Source organism: Lissotriton vulgaris, chromosome 2_1, assembly GCF_964263255.1.
Source record: "Lissotriton vulgaris chromosome 2_1, aLisVul1.2, whole genome shotgun sequence".
Taxonomy (NCBI): Eukaryota; Metazoa; Chordata; class Amphibia; order Caudata; family Salamandridae; genus Lissotriton; species Lissotriton vulgaris.
Window position 1 is genome coordinate 1666709694 of NC_141687.1, and position 13136 is coordinate 1666722829.

Here is a 13136-nt window from a genome sequence, read left to right on the forward strand (position 1 = left end):
CCCAGGGGGAAGACTAGTCTGCGACTTTGCTTCCCCCGGGGCCCGGCATTGGGAGGAGCGTCGTGAAGTAACCCAGCCGCCGCGATTGCAGAAGGAACGGAGAGCCACTAAATGCGAAAAATGAAAAAGCCATGCTACTGCTTTGTGTGAACACATCAAACAGCAGCTATTTAGGATGTAAATCCAGTGTCACTAGGGGGGTGCGGACCGCACCGGTTGACATCAGCACATGGGATGACACCAATCTGGTTAAGCTGAGTTGGCTGCTGGCCAAACTTTTTAGCCTCGCCTCTGCCATTAAGTAGGCCCTCCAGTCCTTTCAGTATTACCTTCTGGGTCGCTCCAATGTGGACTTCCTCTCTCACGCTCCGGTGGACTCTTGGCCCGATCGGCCAGCGTGGTAGAAAAGTACTGTAAGAACAAGCATTTGCAATGCAATAGGTCTCGTATTAGGAAAGTTTGAGCTATTGGTATTGTTTTTTTATTTAGGTTTTGTTTTTGAAAATAGCGTAATTAATAGCTTTGTCATAAACCATGCCAATAGTTATAACTTTCGCAAATGTGACACCTATAGCATTTGTAATGCAATGTGTTGTATTTACGTGACTTACATGTATTGATATTACAAATAACAATCGTTTATATTTTTTTTAATAATTAATACTTAAATAAAAGTTATTGTAATTTATAATGGCAATAGCTTAAACTTTTGTAAATAACGTTTGTGAAGATTATGTTCAGTGTATTTTATTGTGACGAAAATCCAAGAACATATGTCAAATATTAACATCTTTTTCTTACATTTGTAATAAAGCTTGAAACATTGAGATAACATATTTGAACCAGTTGTTGTTGAATAGTTGCACAGATTGATGCTGTGGTGGAGCTCAGTGATGTTGTGGTGCCACAGAGTGATGCTGTGGTGGTGCTGAGTGATGCTGTATGCTATGCTATGTTTTGTTTTGCTATCCTATGTTTTGTTATGCTATGCTGTTTTGTTATGCTATGCTGTTTTGTTATGCTATGCTGTTTTGTTATGCTATGCTGTTTTGTTATGCTATGCTGTTTTGTTATGCTATGCTGTTTTGTTATGCTATGCTGTTTTGCTATGCTATGTTTTGCTATGCTATGTTTTGCTATGCTATGTTTTGCTATGCTATGTTTTGCTATGCTATGTTTTGCTATGCTATGTTTTGCTATGCTATGCTATGTTTTTCTCTGCTATGCTTTGTTATGCTATGCTATGTTTTGTTGTGTTTTATTATGCTATGCTTTGTTTTGCTATGCTATGATTTGTTATGCTATGCTATGTTTTGCTGTGTTTGGTATGCTATGCTGTGTTTTGCTATGCTATTATGTTTTGTTATGTTTTGTTATGCTATGTTTTGTTGTGTTTTGTTATGCTATGCTTTGTTGTGTTTTGCTAGGCTATGCTTTGTTGTGTTTTGCTATGCTTTGTTATGAGATATTTTGTTATGAGATGTTTTGTTATGCTATGCTTTGTTATGCTATGCTTTGTTATGCTGTGCTTTGTTATGCTGTGCTTTGTTATGCTGTGCTTTGTAATGCTGTGCTTTGTTATGCTATGCTTTGTTATGCTATGTTATGCTATGCCTTGTTATGCTATGCTTTGTTATGCTATGCTTTGTTATGCTGTGCTTTGTTATGCTGTGCTTTGTTATGCTATGCTTTGTTATGCTATGCTTTGTTATGCTATGCTTTGTTATGCTATGCTTTGTTATGCTATGCTTTGTTATGCTATGCTTTGTTATGCTATGCTTTGTTATGCTATGCTTTGTTATGCTATGCTTTGTTATGCTATGCTTTGTTATGCTATGCTTTGTTATGCTATGCTTTGTTATGCTATGCTTTGTTATGCTATGCTTTGTTATGCTATGCTTTGTTATGCTATGCTTTGTTATGCTATGTTTTGTTATGCTATGTTTTGTTATGCTATGTTTTGTTATGCTATGTTTTGTTATGCTATGCTAAGCTTTGTTTTCTTATGCTATGTTGTGTTTTTTATGCTATGCTATGTTTTGTTGTGTTTTGCTATGTATTGCTATGTATGCTATGGTTTTGTTGTGTTTTGCTATGCTTTGTTTTGCTATGCTTTGTTTTGCTATGCTTTGTTTTGCTATGCTTTGTTTTGCTATGCTTTGTGTTTTGCAATGCTATGCTTTTTTATACTATTCTATGTTTTGTTTTGCTATGCTATGCTTTTTTTATACTATTCTATGTTTTGTTTTGCTATGCTATGCTTTTTTATACTATTCTATGTTTTGTTTTGCTATGCTTTGTTTTGTTATGCTATGGTATGTTTTGTTGTGTTTTGTTATGCTATGCTTTGTTATGCTATGGTATGTTTTCCTATCCTATGCTTTGTTTTGTTATGCTATGAGTGAGGGTGAGTGGGGGTGGGTGAGTAAGGGTGGGTGGGTGAGGGTGGGTGGGTGGGTGAGTGAGGGTGAGTGTGTTAGAGCGAGGGTGAGAGGGTTGTAAGGTTGTGTATCCTATGCTTTTTTTGTTATGCCATGCTGTGTTGTTATGCCATGCTGATGAGGGTGTATGAGGGTGAGTGAGTAAGGGTGAGTGAGGGGTCTGTGAGGGTGAGAGGGTTGGGAGGGTGAGAGGGTTGGGAGGGTGAGAGGGTTGGGAGGGTGAGAGGGTTGGGAGGGTGAGAGGGGTTGGGAGGGTGAGAGGGTTGGGAGGGTTGGGAGGGTGAGAGGGTGAGTCAGGGTGAGGGTGAGAGGGTGAGTGAGGGTGTGTGAGTGAGGGTGTGTGAGTGAGGGTGTGTGAGTGAGGGTGTGTGAGTGAGGGTGTGTGAGTGAGGGTGTGTGGGTGAGGGTGAGTGAGGGTGTGTGAGGGTGGGTGAGTGAGGGTGAGTGAGGGTGGGTGAGGGTGGGTGAGTGAGGGTGGGTGAGTGAGTGAGGGTGAGTGAGGGTGGGTGAGTGAGTGAGGGTGAGTGAGGGTGGGGGGTGAGGGTGTGGGGGGGTGAGGGGGTGGGGGGTGAGGGGGTGGGGGGGTGAGGGTGTGGGGGGGTGAGGGTGTGGGGGGGTGAGGATGTGGGGGGTGAGGATGTGGGGGGTGAGGGTGTGGGGGGGTGAGGGTGTGGGGGGGTGAGGGTGTGGGGGGGTGAGGGTGTGTTAGGGTGGGTGAGGGTGGGTGAGGGAGGGTGAGTGAGTGAGGGTGTGTTAGGGTGGGTGAGGGGGGAGGGTGGGTGAGTGAGTGAGGGTGTGTTAGGGTGGGTGAGGGGGGAGGGTGGGTGAGGGTGAGGGTGAGGGAGGGTAGGTGAGGGTGAGGGAGGGTAGGTGAGGGTGAGGGAGGGTGGGTGAGGGTGAGGGAGGGTGGGTGAGGGAGGGTAGGTGAGGGAGGGTGAGGGTGGGTGAGGGTGAGGGAGGGTGGGTGTGGGAGGGTGGGTGTTGTGAGGGCGGGGGAGGGTGTGTGAGGGTGTGTGAGGGTGGGTGAGGGAGGGTGGGTGAGGGAGGATGGGTGAGGGAGGATGGGTGAGGGTGAGGGAGGGTGGGTGTGGGAGGGTGGGTGTGTGAGGGCGGGGGAGGGTGTGTGAGGGTGTGTGAGGGTGGGTGTGTGAGGGTGGGTGAGGGAGGGTGGGTGAGGGAGGGTGGGTGGGAGGGATGAGGTGGTGTGAGGGTGAGGGAGGGTGGGTGGGTGAGGGTGGGTGAGGGAGGGTGGGTGAGGGTGGGTGAGGGAGGGTGGTGAGGAGGGTGGGTGGGTGAGGGTGGGTGGAGGGTGGGTGGATGTGGGGTGGGTTGGGTGGGTGAGGGAGGGAGGGTGGGTGAGGTGAGTGGGTGAGGGGAGGGTGGGTGGGTGAGAGGGTGGGTGAGGGAGGGTGGGTGAGGGAGGGTGGTGAGGTGTCTGAGGGATGGGTGAGGGAGGGAGGGTGGGGGAGGGAGGGGTGAGGGTGGGTGGGAGGGTGAGTGAGAAAGGGGGTGTGATGGTGAGTCTGCAAAGAAACAGCAAAATACCTACAAAATGTACCATTTCTAAATAACAGTTTAGATAAAGGTTGCTCTCCCACACATAAAAAATAACCACACCACCCAAACCAGCTTTAGTATTAACTGCAGACATTTGATTTACAAATGGCCACTGAAGCGTCCCTTTATCAGTGCAGCTCAGTCTGCAGCACACATCACGTTTGCACCTACACGCTGGCCTGCCGCTTTTCACGAAATCGCTTTTCTTGGCACGAAAAACAGGACATATTGTAGGGTGGAGGGAGTGACTGATGGGCTGAGAGCCCCTCCCTGCGAGGAGGAACCAGACCTTCAGCTATTGCAGAAATGCGGTAGTAAATGCAGCACTCACTGCTATGGAGCCCGGCATTGCTTTCCCCATATCGCTCTCGGTGCACACGTCCATTTTGGACGTTCTGTTTTTGAAGAAATGTATACGGCACTGCCGCTCACTTAAATGTCAGAACAAACCAAAGAAAAAGCATACAATTAGATGGGGTAATACAGGCGAGACCCCTGGAAGTGGAATGGTGTCATGTCAACATGGACACAGTCACAGTGTTGGCGAGTCGCACGTTTTTTTTTTGTTAGTTATTTATTTTGTTATCTTAACTAAGGCCGACAATTCAAAGTAGAATGGTTTTCGGTTATTCTCACAAGAAATCACGATGTGATCAAATACCAGATATGCGCCTTCTCCGGGATAAATATTCCCGTTTAAATGGTTTAATTTCTGTACGTGGCTGTTACAACAATGGCATTTTAGTAGCTAGTCGGATGCTTGAACTAAGTCTTAATTTCTGTCATCTTTTTTCCTACTCACGTCTCTCCCTTGTCCCTTCCTTCTTTATGGAAAACAAGGCAGCGCTGGGAGGGGGGCTGGGCACGAAGGAAGGAGAAATGTGAGTCACGGTGGCCGTGAAGTGTGAAGCAGATCCCTTTGAAGCTCTCGGAGGCAGGAGCAAATGGTAAGGGGAGGAGAAATGCTGCTGGGGTGAATGCCTGAGGCCAAATCCGGATCGTTAAAGTCAGCTTTGTGGATGGACGGCATTAGGTCTCTCTCTACGAGACCTAAAAAGGCCTTGGGGGCTTGTGACGGGAGCCCCGGGGGCACCAAGGAGTCCTGCTTCCTGGTCTCTTCCTCTGTTGCCAGTGTAACACGTCCGGTGCAATGGGGAGGAGGGACTTAATATTCCGGTTGGCCCAGAACTGCGCAGGGGAACTCTGAGGCAAGGAGGTGAAAGCAGGAGAGCAGAGGAGGACAACATGAAGGAGGACGCGGTAGCGGACGCTACAGAGGAGAAAGCGGTGGGAGAACAACCAGCGCAACCAGAGGCCGGCGGATCCAGAATGAACACCCTGACCAAGGACGTGGACGGGAGGTCTGCAGGAGCCAGGATGACCAGCGGGATGGCGTGCCGAACGATGCGGCCTTGGCTCTGTCACAGAGGAGGTCCATGGGGTAAATCGTGAGGGGGTGACACGGGTTACCCGCACTGGGTGACACCAACCCTAGTGATGCAACTGTGTAAAACGATCATTAAAGTGTTAAAGTGATTTCAATGATTTGTAATCTGATGTGATTTTGTAATTGCCCTGGTGCCTGCAAGGTAACTGAGTTTGTGACTGTTTGCTGAGTAGCAACATATAGCAATGATCAGTGTTCAATGAGCTTCCTGGACCTTTTGGCCCCTGTGCCACTGTACCTGCTGCACCATCCAAATCATTGCCCTGGTGCCTGAAAGATAACTGCGCTTGTGACTGTTTGCTGAGTAGCACGATATAGCAATACTCGTTACTGTGTGGCTTTCGTGGAGCTTTAGGCCCCTGTACCTGCTGCACCATCCAAAAAAATTGCCCAGGTCCCTGCAAGGTAACTGTGCTTGTGGCTCTTTGCTAAGTAGCAACCTATTGCTATAAAACGTGTTCAGTAGGTTTCCTGGAGCTTTTGGCCCCTGTACCACTGCACCCGCTGTACCATGAGCATCCAGGGGCCTGCCTTGGCGACTGTTCATTGAGATGAAAGCGAAGTTGAACCACGTGACTGATGCCCTGCCGCCCTGCTCCCAGATTCTACTCCTCTGTCTGCCTGTACCTCCTCCCAGATAAATGAAGACCTCTCCAGCAGCCGTAGACTTTGATGGCGGGCAGCATGGAGGGGGGGTGTGCAAGGAGGAGCAGCGGCGCAGTGACCCATCCGCGATCGCTGAAGGAAGCGGGATCGCAGTGAGGGAGCTTTCTGCAGTGCGGCAATTTGTACCCCTTCCGAGGAGAACATGACATGATGAGCTTTTATTATTTATTTGTGTATATGTATTTAACCATTTTGTGTGGCACTCAAACACAAATTAAGATATAATAGAGCTTTAGGGTGCAACAAACGATACAATAGAGTTTATCTGTAACAGCAGCAGTGGATGTGAGGGGGGAGGTCAGAACATGAGCCGTAGACTGAGAGGGGGGCCGCGTTGAGGGGGATTTGCGAGGAGCGAAGTGACCCAGCAGTGATTGCTATATAAGAGTAGCGTAAATAGAAGAGAAGGGGCAGGGCAGAGAATGTGGTGTAACGGTCGGAACTGCTGACCTTTGAGCTAGGGAGCCGGGTTTGAGTCTTGGTGTTGGCTCAACGTCCTGTCAAAGCATGCCTAAGAGAGGAACCTCACAAATAAGTTTGGCAGATGAAAAGAGTAAATAGTGTGCGACAGCCAATAGAAATGGAGGTAAAGTAACTGGCAAGCACACAAACCAATAAAAAGTAAGGGCGGGATGTAAGCTCCTTTTAAGATTTATATTAACCACAATAGATTTCACAAGCAATGCGCAAGCACTATGAAGCGAAACCCAAAAAATGGCTTTGTCAATGTGGAATTGTTCTACACGGGTAATACATAATATCCATAGCTGCAGTGCCCCTGGCACCAAAGTAGTAGTAATAACATGTCTCCACAGCACCTCATGATTTATCCCCTCAATTATCATTGTTAAATATATTTTGGAATCCAACCATTTTTCTCTAAATTTTTGCTAAATGAATTCTGAAAAAACATGCATTTTTGTCTTCAATACACACTTTTAATATTTAAATTCAACGAAGCAAGAGCTTCTAAATTAGTAGGCTTAGCTACACACGTGAGCTACTTGTTGGAAGCTGGGGAGCTACCAGTAATTCGCAAGCTACTCGTTGGAGAAGCCTGCTTTAGCCTCCTGGCCACTCTCTAATTCCCTAAATTGTATCATCTGGTTTAATTATAGGAATGGGAGTTATAATGACTCGCAGTCTACATTTGTATTTGCCCCTGCGCAGTCGACTCCCAAGTTATTGCTAGTGCAAACGATTATTGCACCTTGCCCCAAATTTTAAAACTGCACAAGCAGAAAGATGGGTAATCCAAGCTTCTGTGCTCAAATGAGGCGGTCTTGTTGGTGAACAATGTTCCTGATATTACTTTCGCCACAATGGTAAATCTGCTCTCAAATTCATACATTTATTACATCTTACCAAATAATTTAAGTTGTTGGAAGGCGCACAGTAATCGCTAAAAATGCCCCACTGGGTCCTGAATGAATATGTATTTCTTGATGGATGCTAAAGTTGGATTTCACTAATCGCTGGGCGGTGGTCTGCATTCCTTCCTGTTTCAACGGATTCGCTCTTTGTCCTTCCTAGAACGTTTGCATGTCATATACTTGCAATTTTACCACCATAGCTTAGGTAAAAATTCCTATTCAGATAGGCCATTAGTTGCACTTTTGCATGTAAATTGGACTGGCGATCTGAGGGTTATTGTTGCTATTGTTACTTGGCACTTATAAACTGCACATCTGATGTCCAGTTCAGTGTTTGTTTTCCTTTTATAGTAACACAAAGAAATAATTACTAAAGTCTACAAGGTTTGTGAAATTGGAAATTGGATAAATTGTACTTCAATATTATACACACAGATTGTGACTGAACAAAATATGTTCAAAACCCTTGTATTTCCCACCCAAATATTTTTGATTGTGGTTTTTTTCACATTGTGTAGGAAAACGCAATTGGTCATGTTTCTGGATGTAAAACTTCTCGATTTTTCTGGCGTTTCTGCAAAGAATTGTGCTCATCTTCTCGGGCATGTTACACACGTGGTAAGTATCCATTTTGTTAACAAGTTAACACATATATTTGTAATATTTTTAGTTCCTATTTCTGCAGAACTATTAACATGCTATAGCTTTTCTGAGAATCTTGGGTACTTGCTAATGAGTCAAGGTAACAACATTATCTCTCATAGGTAGTTTTTTTCAGGCTGCACCAGATACATTTAGACCAGCTTCTGGGAATTATATCACAATTGCACCTGCTATTGGTCACCTCCTGCTACTCATTTGTAACCTTCTCCCTAGTGAGTTGCGACTACTTTTATACTTAATTTACTTGTTTTTAAGGTGCTTCCTAGCGACTAATCTCCGGGTGCATGAGGTGAAGGAACAACTTTTTTTCTGCGATGTGAGCTGGCGTTCAAGTAAAAGATACGAGGGTGGGTAAAGTCGCTAGGTAAATTGGGTTTCTTCCACCCCTCTTTGCTTCTCTCCCTGCCTTTGCTCCCTTCACATGAAATGTAGTTGCCTCTTATAAGCGTTGGTGCAGACCTCCTCTTACCTTTTCACCAAGGTCTTTCTTCTCTGTTAGTAACTTATTTCCCTCCACCAGTACAGTACAGATATTCTGTCTTCATTTCACCTCTTTGGAAGGAAGGTGATTCTCCAAGCTTAGTAAGCAAAGTTCACAAGGCCATTTCAGTGTTTCAACTCTCCCCTTTAAACCGGTTTAGTCTGTTTTGCAGGTTCGTGGTGGAGGTCAGGGATTGGCTGGGTAGCCTTTGGCTGAGACTGTGATTTGATAAGACAAGTGACAGTGGTCTTGGGCATGGAGTACTTAAGGAACTCTCTATTCAAGTTATTGGAAATGTGTTTTGTTTTTAACCAGTTCAAGTTGTGCATAACTTAAATTAGATTTGCATCTTTTTCTGTTATCTCAAATTGCTTGTTTTTTTCAGCATAAGCTGCTGCTCCGTATCCTGCCGTGCATCATATCATCGAATCTGATTATAGTAGGCACTGCTTTAATAAACTCCTAGTTAGATTATAAAAAAGTCCCTCTGTTTTGGCTTACCAGAAAGTTCTAATTTTTAACTGCAAGTGACTCAGAACTTTGCAGCCAGATTGCTAACTGGGCCTCAGAAGTATTCATCAGCAACACCCAGCTGAAAAAAACTGAATTGGCTGCCCTTATTTTTGTTTCTCCGAAAACTTTGAGATGGGAATATATATGGAGTAATAATGCTTAACAATCGATTTTAGAGATTGGAGAAGCCAATCTATCGTCCAGCAACATGGTGGAGCCAGCTGGTGAGAATCCTCTTCTGTGTCTGCTGAGGAAAATGTGTAAAAACTTAGAAAATGATTCAACAAAGACTTGAGGTGTCCTGGAGTGGTGTAGGCAGGGGTTATACTTTCGCTCTGCGTTGGGGGACATTAAGCTTTTCTTGCATGGGGCAGGTGTAAATACACGCCAGACTGAAAACGTTGGTTTTTAGGAGCCTTCTTAATTTGAGAAAATCATTTTCGAGTCTGAATTGGAGCCTTGCACTTGGAGAGATCTTTTGTTGAATTTCGTTGATAATATTGGCTGTATTATCAGAAGATGTGGATTGGCCGACCTAAAACTTCTAGTTGAATGGTAAAGTACAAACAATTTTGCAGTCTACTCCAGCCATTGACTGTGTAAATCTCAGTGGTCGAGACAGATAGGTCTGAAGCTTTCTTTTTCTTTTCATCGGAAACTATTGGGAACTTCATTGCCGAGGTGATTTGGCCATGGCATTACAGATCAAACATGACACACGTTCTTACATTTGTTTATATTTTGTTTTGGATCGGATTTTGCAGTAATCTAGGTGGTAATGTTTTCACAGCAATGATTAATTAGCTCAATATTATGTGCTGGAATTTTTGTGGAATAGTGGCAGTACTTAGCAGACGTAAGTAGTGGAAATCTGAGTTTGAGATACTTTGGACTCAAGGGCCTTTATTGTCAAACAATATACGTTTTGCAGTGGGAAATGGAGGAGGGACCTGTATCTTAGGGAAAGCTATTGAGAGTGAGGCAAGGTTAACAGGCCCAGGGAATTATGTGTTTTCATTCAAGCAGTTTTTTCTGCATATGGCGTTAACCCCAAGATCAGCACTAGCACATGCGTAGGTGGTTCTTTGTCTGAATAGTGTTCTAGTTTGAGCTGGGATGAACTATCAACTATGCATATGTGGTAACTCATCTTGGTAGGGTGATGTGAGAGGCTCGTATTACAGGGTTGAAATGCATTGGTGGCTGGGCCGAGCCTAGAGGTACCCGGTGTGTGGTGTTAACGGGACTGGAGAGGAAGGGATCCACTTTTAATTGATGACAGTGGTTTTTCAGCCATGACTAGGTTGTCCCATTGATGCTTGTCAAGGTCTGACATCCTGATGGTCGATGGGTTTGGGATCTAAGGTTTGACGGAAAGACCACAGGGCAGAAGACTGGGTTGGGTTGAGTTTGGCCTCGAATAGCTATCTGCACCAGCAGCGGATTGAATTAGGATTGTGGTGGTGGTAGCTTGCTTTCTGTGCTTGTAGAAGAACCTAACTTCTCCTAGTGGAGAAGCGTGGCTCAATGGTTAGAGCGGCAGACCCTGATGCAGAGGTCTGGCCCGGGACCAGGGCTCAATTCCCGCCTCGGCGGCTCTTGGACTCGATTTTCCCCGGACCTGATAATTCTCGGCTTGGTGCCTAGTCTAATCATGGGTCCCACTCTGTGACTCTGGGCAATAGCTTGCTTAATCTCCACAATGGCCCCAGCAGCACTGTGGATTCCTGGCTTCACCTTGGGGGTGCCCAGGAGTAGACATTTCACAGGAAAGCCAGGATGGGTTCCACAGCGGTATGAATACAGCGCTACGAGGCCTCCGGGTAGAAGTGCGCTATATAAATACTCTACATTTACATTTAACTGGAGAGCTAGCTAGAGTGTCCTTTAAGGTAATATGCATCGCTCATTGCACCAGTTACGGGGAATGCAACTTGTTTTTTGATCACTAAAGTCTTTTTTTCTACGTTCATTTGAGCTGACCTGATGGCTTTGGTTTGAAGGCCTCCCTTCATTTTCACAGTTGGAAAGCTTAATATTCTGTGAATATTGATCCAACTAGATTAACTTCTATTAATGCTTTTGCTCCTTGCTTCTGCTGCTGAGTGCCGGCAGAGTTGGTAAATGTAATAAAGGTTTACCTGACATCCCAGAGGTGATATATCCCAGCTAAATCCACAACACATAGGACTGGTTCAGGGGAGATGAGTGGGGATCACAGGAGATCATGGCTGCTTGGAGGAGAGGATTTAGGGAAACTGGGTGTAAGGGAGGCTGAAAAACTAGTGCCACAAGGTGGGGTTGAAGGCAGGTGACTGCCAAGGTGGTAGAGGGGATGAGAAGACTGGAAAACAAATGGCAGTAAGATGAACAAAGTGTGTGCAGGAGGAGCATCGAAACAAGTGCCCAAACAGAGGATGGGTAGGAGGACCTCTCTCACTCAGGGCAGGTGGGTGGAAAACTGCGAGAAAGGACAGCAAGGATTAGTGCCACTGGGAAGAGTTTTGCTGGAATTTGAGTCAAGCAGTGTGGGGAGGAGGAGAATGACTGCCAAAGTAGTCTGTGACATTCACATACCTGCTCTTTCCATTTGAGTCATTTCCCCCTGGTTGTGCTTACGGCATGTTTGAGCTTCCTGTAGGGTGAACTTCACCTCCCGGAAGTTCTTAGTAGCTTCACAGGCCATGCAGTCTATAAGACAGAGGATGAAATCTCCCCTCCCTCCGCTTATTGGACCAGTAGCCGTTCAAGGTCAATAAAAGGAGGGTCAAACCAAGGAATTTTATTCTTTTAGGTTTTTGGGTTTTTGAGATGCTTTTGTGGAAATTGTGACAGTTAAAAGTCCTAATTTGTTGTGTGTGTGTGGGGGGGGGGGGGTGTAGTATGCAACTCGAACAATCCTGGGTGCTTGGAAAGATGCATTTCCTCAGCACCAAATTATCCGGCTCTGCCACCCCACTGCTCATATCTGAAGAGAACAGGTCAGTTGTGCTGGGACATGCCATCAACGTTTATACATCTATACTATATGCACCATTCTCTGGGCCAAGCTCTCTCAGCCTGTAGACCAAGGGACATGTCTTTGGCTACGCCCGCATTCTTTGAGACTGGACGTGGGATCCAGTCATTCGTCACTCCCAGCCCCTGCAGATCTGCTGGACAAAGCTTATAGCGTCACTTATCACACTGGGCACAAGGTGCAGCTTGGTTTGCCATCGGTGTCAGAAACACACATCTTTTGTTTGATATTCTGGATGGGCCAAGAGCTTGTAGCCGAATAACAATTTCTGTCAAATCCTCCGTATTCTTTCATTCATTTAATTTTTAGGCCTTGATTCTCCATTTTTACTTTAATCATTTAGAAATAGTGATACATTCGTGTATGTGCTGTTATATTTTTCTATTTCATGAAGGAAGGGATACCACATTTCCTTGTCTCCCTCCAACCCTTGATATAAAATGCCAGCCTAGATGCTAAACCACTGACCATATGACAGCTCTCAGTCTCTTTCTGCTCCCAGTGACCCATGCCAAGGAGGGGTAGGAGCCAAGTGTCTCATCACAAGTGTTCTTTAAACAGAGTCATGTGGAGCCCTTGGGTGGAGTAGTGTGGCTCACTGGTTAGAGGCGGCAGACCCGAGAGCAGAGGACGGCCCGGGACCAGGGTTCGATTCCTGGCGCGGCAGGTTTCTGGATCAGGGTCAGCGGACTCGATAATTCTTTCGCCTCGGTGCCCACTCTGATCAGCGATCACACTCGGCAACTCTGGGCATTAGCTTGCCTCATCTTCACTAACGGCCCCACCAGACCGCCGGGGATGCCTGGTCTCACCCTGGAGATACCCATTAAGGGACCATCTCTCAGGGAAGCCAGGAAGGGTTTCGCAGCGGTCGAAGCGCCTTGGGACCCTACGGGTAAGTAGTGCACTATATAAATGCCAATACATTTACATTTACATTTGGGGGAGTGGGGTATATAGGCGGGCGTTGCAATAC

At 45.9% G+C, this 13136-nt stretch overlaps 1 protein-coding gene across 2 annotated transcripts in view; it reads left to right on the forward strand.

Annotated features, from left to right (window-relative positions):
* KDF1 (keratinocyte differentiation factor 1) overlaps positions 1 to 13136 on the forward strand; it is a 172870-nt gene that overhangs the window by 43598 nt on the left and 116136 nt on the right. For both annotated transcript variants that reach the window (XM_086957612.1, XM_086957613.1), the window contains exon 2: positions 8003 to 8102. The gene's annotated coding sequence lies outside the window, so the exon portion shown is untranslated. The remainder of the gene's footprint in view (positions 1 to 8002; positions 8103 to 13136) is intronic.